The sequence below is a fragment of the Myodes glareolus genome, chromosome 6 (genome assembly GCF_982192425.1).
Source record: "Myodes glareolus chromosome 6, mMyoGla1.1, whole genome shotgun sequence".
Taxonomy (NCBI): domain Eukaryota; kingdom Metazoa; phylum Chordata; class Mammalia; order Rodentia; family Cricetidae; genus Myodes; species Myodes glareolus.
The window spans coordinates 112,399,441-112,406,739 of record NC_142031.1 but is presented as its reverse complement, the minus strand read 5'-3'; the positions used below and the strand labels follow the sequence as shown (position 1 = coordinate 112,406,739).

Below are 7,299 nucleotides of genomic sequence, written 5' to 3'. Positions count from 1 at the left end.
TATATCTATCTCTCCAAATACATGCATTCTGCTCATGAGTTTAATCTAGTGGTATTTATCCAAAAAATAATGAGAAAATGAGTGCTAATCATAAATCCACAAAGAGAACTGAGTTAACCAGGCAGATGGGTAACACTGTCAGTTGGTGAAGATGGCTCTTACTTGAGAAGAATGAGGTCATATCTGCTGACATGTCTCTATTCCTGTTCATCCCCACACACTTAGAAAATGTCTAACTTTAAGCACTGCAGGAATACGCTATATGATCTTGATCAAAGGGTAGCCTGTATTCCCTGACATAGTCGCCTCTCTTAAGGAGCTTTGGGATAGATGTTCATGAGCAAGATGGAGGGATAGTCTATGCAGGTTGTACGCTGCATTTCCACAGGGGGGTGCTACTTACACTGAAACGTCTCTGAATGGAGTCCCTGGAGTTATGTACAATCCATTTAACTGGACAAAGTAACCCTGCCTGCCCCCACCAACGTGGTCAGGTCACATGAGCTTCGTGACCGTCGGCACGGCTGCAGCCCTCTAGTTTATCACTCTCTTAGGGACACTTGCAGAGAGAATATTAAGATTGTGGTTAGACACACAGTCTGGAAAGAAGAAATGAAACACTAGCATGGAAGGAGCAGAAAGAACAAGAGCTCCCTCTGAGTTTGCATTACCTTGGATGTGCACAGCCTCCCGCTGACTCTCTAGGAAGCACCCCACTGTGTGGTGTTGGGGTTTTACAGCCAATTGGGGAACTAGCTGATAAACCCTGGACAGAAATAGAAACTCTACAAGAAGTGAAACCAAGTTCCATCCAAGAATGAAACCACAGCCAATCACATGAGATGCCCATGCCATCTCCTGGCCCATTGTCAGGGGGGCAAATGTACTGATGGCCTGGTCCAGCCTTCATCCCTGCAAAGGAGAGGAAGAGACATGGAGACTCAGTGGACAGATGCCTCCTTCCGCCTGGGGAACTCGACACCGTGAGTTCGCTGGGCTTAACAGCCGACCCAGGGTCAATCAATGATGGGGACAGCAAGTTTGTCTGCCCATGAGCGGCGGCCTTTTCAACCTAGCCTAAGTCGGATGTGAGTGATTAGATCAGTGAACTGACTGTGCTACCCATGGCCACACTATGCTAATAATACTAATGGCTGTTAATTAACTGCCAGCACAGTGGTGTGGGAAGGAAGGTAAAGGGAGGGTAGAGGAGAATGGGTTGGATTCTTACTTTGTGCCAGGCACACGGTCCCGAACCATACACCTACACTCATCTCTGTTCATGCTCACAAGTCTAAGAAGACAATGGCACTTCCATTTTACAAGTTAGGAAACGGAGGTGCGCAGAGGGAAACTCTTTTCTCAGGATGGCAGAAAAAGAACATTATGGAGCTGCGACTCCAAATCCAGTCAGTCTGACTCCAAAGGTTATGGATTCTACCACCCCTGAAGAAAATGTTCACAAGTGTGTCTTCAAACTTGTAATAAACTCGGGCCAAAATCGTTTTACCTTGAAGTCTTTTCAAATGAATTAACAGAGAACGGGAAGGTTTTCTTGACCCCAGCACAGAGGACACCCTGAAGTATCACCCGGCTTTTATCCACACGCCTCTTATTTTGGGTGATGTTACTGAAGCCACAGCACATCCAAATAAGTGCAGTTTAAAAGAAAAGCGTGATGATAGGGGCTTCTACTCTGCAAGGCATGTGTTTTAGACTCCTTAATAGCTTCCTTTATCTTGGCCATCAACACTCAGGCACTTCAACTGCTCAAGTATAGGGTACGGTGAGATCCTCAGCTCTAAGTGGGCAATTAGCACACACTGCAAAGAGAGCTGTGCACGCTTCGCAAGTGGGAGAAAAAGACAAGATGACAGGCCACTCCACTGCACCCCTTTGCTAGAAAGCGAACTTCTGCTTCCACTATCAGCAGTGATCAATAGTCACACTGGGGATAATTGGGCGGGGGATGTGGAAGGTTCTCACTGGTGGGAATTTAGAAATCGTTTGTTCACTTCCTGTCTCGGTCCACAATGGCTACAGAGCATCTGGATGTAAATGGAAAGCCGCTGCCTCCTGACCCACCTGACCTGTGCATTAGCTGAGAACAGTGATGGACATTTCTTGGGTGTTCCTTCTGTGTAGATTTATGCGAAGCACTTACAAAACCTAAATTTCATGAAATCTTTCCTTCCCCAAGGTGAGCTCAGAGAGAATGAATATGTATGTGGACATGCATGCATGAAAGTGTGCTTATGCGCGTGCGTGCAAGCATGTGTGTGTGTGTGTGTGTGTGTGTGTGTGTGTGTGTGTTTGCCCCATGCTACAGATGAGGGAAGTCGAGCTCAGAGAGGTTAAGTAACTTGCCCCAGGAAACGCAGCTGGTGAGAGAGCTAGCAGGTTTCAGGTGAATTCAATCACAAATCAGGTTGGTTCCAAATTCCTTTCTGCTCCAGGCTAGGATATTGCCTCTCCTTGAGCCCTGGATGACTTGTCACCTCTGCTTCTCTGCCCATCAGAGGACTGATGAGGGTGGCCCTGCTCACCAGCCAGCTGGCCTCTGTTGTTCCCCATGAGGCTCACAATCCAGTCCCTCTGAACGGTGACAGTAAGTGCAGTGGCCCCCAGGTTTGCCACCGCCACTAGGGTAATCACAGCATAGCAGAATGCCTACCAGAGGAGAGAAGGAGAGGCTGGAAGGAGGCCAAGAATAGACCTTTCCGCCCAGGGTAGAACATGGTTATTTGTCTGACAGCTTGCGGGACCTATAAATGAACACAGTGACCTTTGAGAGGAAAAGGCTCCGAGTTAAGTCTAAGCCAAATGCTCTTTCTTCCTCTCACCCCGCCAACACCAGATGTAATGCTAATTTGTACCTTGCAGACAGACGCTGCTGGTTTACTGCCTCACTCTCTGTGGGATCTGGGCTCCAATTCAGGAATTAGGGGCCAAGGGGGCAGTGATGAAAGGGCACAGTGAGGCAGCTGGGTAGAGAGTGCCTCCCAACAGACACTTGGGTGTGACGATGACATGCGCTGTCATGATGCAGGTGTGAGAGGGGAGACACTCACAGTGGCCAGCCATGCCAGATTTGCTCCATCTCCCTCCTGTAGGAGACACCCGCAGCAGGACCACACAGCAGGACCACAGGACCAGCAGCAGGACCACACAGCGGACAGAGGCCTCCTGAATGGAGAGGGAGGCTGAGCAACTGCAAACGGAAATGCCCCCCCCCCCAGGCGAATCATAGCTGCATCACCACCTCATGCAGGGTCATTGTTGGCCCATGTGCTTTGCCCACCACGGTCATCATTTTCCACCAGCAGTCCCAGGCTTGGGCAGGACTTAAAAGGAGGGCTCTGTGATCACCAACGCCTTTGCAACAAAATTTAAAAAAAAAAAAAAATTTTGTTTTAGAAACCAACCAGATGAAACCAGAGCTGAACTTTGCAAGTGAAGGAAAGCGTGCTTGGCATGAAAGATGACAAAAACAAAAACAAAAATAAAAACAAACAAGCAAAACACAAAGCCAGGCTCCAGCTAATTCTGATAACTTGAAATTCTGCAGCTACCCCAGACTCTGCGGGATCCATCTCTAATGGACACTTATCAATTGGGCCTAAGGAGTAACACTCCAGGTCTTGAAGCAACTGACTTTTCTATGATGTCTCTCCAAACCTGCTGGGTGTGGTTAAAAAAAAATAGCCTTGCTGACTAGTTATCAAAAGAACAGGAGAGTTTGGGGAGGCCTAAGTTTCTATTGGGCAAGGGAGATACTATGAAGATATTATCACTAAACACTAAAGGAGATCTCCATTTGAGCAAATGAGTCTCCAGATGCTGAGGCTAGGTATCTGGTACAGGGGGGCTCTTTCACATAGAGAGTGTTCCTGACTGAAAATAAACACACGTCCTGACTGAACAGGTAATGCTAGGATATTAGAACATGCTTTCCAGTAATTCAGGACTAAAATCTTCTACTTGGTAAGAATCTAAAACCCTAAGTCGGTGGTATCACATGCCTTTAATCTCAGTACTAGGGAGGCAAAGGTGGGTGGATCTCTGGTCTATATAACAAGTTCCAGGTTAGCCAGGGCTCCATGGAGAAGCCCTGTCTAGGAAAACAAAAACAAACAAAAATAATCTAAAACCCTGTTCAAGAGTTCAGGCATGTCACCCAGTGACAGTGCTTCCCCAGCATGCGTGAAGCTCCGAGCTGTATCCAAAGAACTGCACAGTAATAACCAATGAGCTAAACCACACTGATGGGTTTAAAATGGAAACATTGAGAATGTGACCCGAAGCTAAACAACTCTTTCCATGGAGTTTTTCAGTTAGGCCCCACTGTTATTTAGGACAGCTTGGTGATTTATTTCATGACGTAAAGTCCCAAAGCTGGTGAGGTCATAACCGGCCACATGTCACCTGCATCCCAAAGCAAAGCATTACCTTTATTTTTTGGTTTCCTGTTGACCCAGTTACCAATTAAAACCCCAAATATTAATATAGAACCAGTCATCACTAAGCCAAACACCACTGTAAGGAGAGGATTGTGTCCGTACAGCTCTATCAGGAACATAGACGTAGCAAAGTGCCACATCCCGTCGCCCTGCAAAGCTATAATCACTGAGAAAGGCGGAGGAAGAGTAACTCCAGAAAGATACATTTGCCCTAAATGGCACACCAACCTTAAAAAGCCAGAACGTCAAAAGTAAACTTTGATGGAGAGCATTTATGACTTTATTTTATGCATTGTACTTTTGATCTTAAATATTTTTTAAAAAAAATCAAAAGCATTTAAAAAAAACTAAATAAGCTAATGAGAAAATATCAGACACAGAAGAACAGGAAATTCCCACCACCAGGACACCCTGAGAACATCTGCTGGTCAAAAGCAACAGATGCACCAGCCCTGGAGCCTGAGGATGTTTGCCTCAGGACATCAGCAGCAAGGAGCACTTTCTACAGAGCCTGGACTGCTTGGAACCACACCAGCAGGGCAAGGCAACTGAACAAAGAGCAAAGCAATCCTTCCGTGGGTTCATGTCCAGCTATCCCTTATTTGCATGGTCCAGGAGACCTCTCCTTAGACCTGGATTAATCAGTGCTCACCAGCACTTTTATCCCCATCAACAATTGCAGCCTGAAGCCAGGGACAAACAGCTAGCACCCTCCAGGCATCTGAGAAGAGGCAACTACAAGCCTTTATGAAAGGAAAAGTGTCATCATAGGCTCCAAAAAAAAAAAAAAAAAGAAAGAAAGAAAGAAAAAGAAAAGAAAAGAAAAAAAGAAAAAAAAGAAAGAAAGAAAAAAAGAAAAGAAAGGTTAAAATAAAAGTAAGAAATGTAAGAATAGAGGGCAGTCGCCTAGAGAGAGAAAGTCACTGGTTTCTGTCTCAAGCACAGAAAATAATCAAACAAGCAAGCAAGAGGGAGGGAGAAGGAAGGGAAAGAGAGGAGGTGATGGAAGGGAAGGAGGAAGATCAAATAGAATGAAAATGAAGACACACAAAAGAGAGGATATGAAGTTGAGGGGAGGGGAGAGGATCTGGATGGAGTGAAGGGCAAACATTATCAAAACATGTTACATGACACTCTCAAAGAATTAACAAAATATTAAAAAATAAATTAATTAAAGCCGGGCAGTGGTGCATGCCTTTAATCCCAGTACTCGGGAGGCAGAGACAGGCAGATCTCTATGAGTTTGAGGCCAGCCTGGCCTACAAGTGCTAGTTCCAGGACAGGCTCAATAGCTAGAGCTAGGAACAGTACTGGGGACCTAGCTTCTAGGGTTCAGAAAACAGTGGTGCAAAGGTCTGGGGAAGAGAAGAGGCACAAAGAGAGAACCTAGAGGTTAGGGCGTGAAGGGCACATCGTGGGTGATGGGGAACTGGAGTGGAGCTTATGCTGCAGTTCCCCCACCCAGGAGTCTGAGGCAGGGGGGTTGCCATGAGGAGAAAGGAAGAAAGACACAAGGAGAGAGCGAGAAGGGGCAGCATGTCTCTCTCTTGGATGAGAACAGTCGGTACCTCATCCCCACTTCATCTCGAAGCGCTGTTGGTCTCTCCATCATTGTAGTCAGGGTGGTGGGAAGCCAGGGCATAGAATGCTGCTCACAGCATCTGCATCTTACCAAGAGAAAAACCTGAAGTCACACTTCTCACCCCTCCCTCATCTCTCAGGACGCGGTCCCCTTTGATGGCTCCCCAGCTACAGGAACCTCCTTCTCGCCTTTGATTCTTCCACTTGCTGTCCCCTCTGTCTGGAATTCTCTTCTTCAGGCCATGCACACGACTCCACCAGCCCCTGACTTCTTCAGCTCCTCACCTAAAAGTCATCTTCTCAGTCAGCCCGCTCCACCCACCCAGTCAGAAAAGTGGGTGCTGGAGCTGGGCAGAGTGGCGCAGGGCTAGAGTTCTGATGACTTGGGAGCCCAGAATCATTTGAGATCATTTGAAGAATCATTTGAGTCTACCAGTTTGAGACCAGCCCGAGCAACAAGGACACCTGATCTGAGAGAGAGAGAGAGAAAGAGAGAGAGAGAGAGAGAGAGAGAGAGAGAGAGAGAGAGAGAGAAGAAAGGGGAGATGAGAGGAAGGCAGACAGGAACATGGGAAGAAAAGGGAAGGAAAAATATTTTCTAGATGGATACCAACCAGTGGAACTTTTTGGAATGGGGGGGTGATAAATGTAGCCTTGCTGTCAGCTAGGAAAGCACAGCATGGCTACTGAGGACAGGGAATGAGGTAGGTGTGATAAGGACATGAACTTTTCATTTTAACATTATTGAAGAGGGAACTTGGCACAGAGCTCACGTGGGGTCAGAGGACGACTTGTGGAGCCAGTTTTGTTCTTCCACTTTGGTGTGGATTCAGAGATCCAGCTCAGGTCACCAGGCTTCCGGGACAAAGGCCTTGCACCACCGAGAGCCCTCATCAGCCTCATAACTTTCTTCTTTTCATTTCTTCTTCTTTATTTTTTCTGAGTCAAGGTTTCTCTGTGTAGCCCTGGCTGTCCTGGAACTCTTTAGACCAGGCTGGCCTCAAACTCAGAGATCCTCCTGCCTCTGCCTCTGTCTCTCAAGTGTTGGGGTTAAAGGCATGTGCCACCACCAGAAATTTTCATTTTAAGAGATTCAAATACAGCCACAGAAGTTTTGCAGCCTCTATGTTCTAACTGTAGCACCTATACACTTGCCCATCTTCTTTGTTAGTATTTCCTTAAAATCTGACCTAATATGCTACACAATTCTATACATACTATAATACACTACACTATACTATATTATACTATGTAATTT

General features: G+C 46.5%; 1 long non-coding RNA gene across 1 annotated transcript; it reads left to right on the top strand.

The window, feature by feature from the left end:
- The first annotated feature begins 539 nt into the window (after positions 1-539).
- Positions 540-4,694, top strand: LOC125404412 (uncharacterized). The gene is made up of 3 exons (XR_007233268.3): positions 540-983; positions 2,044-2,200; positions 3,114-4,694. It is a non-coding gene; the product is annotated as an uncharacterized LOC125404412 (long non-coding RNA).
- The last annotated feature ends 2,605 nt before the right edge of the window (positions 4,695-7,299 follow it).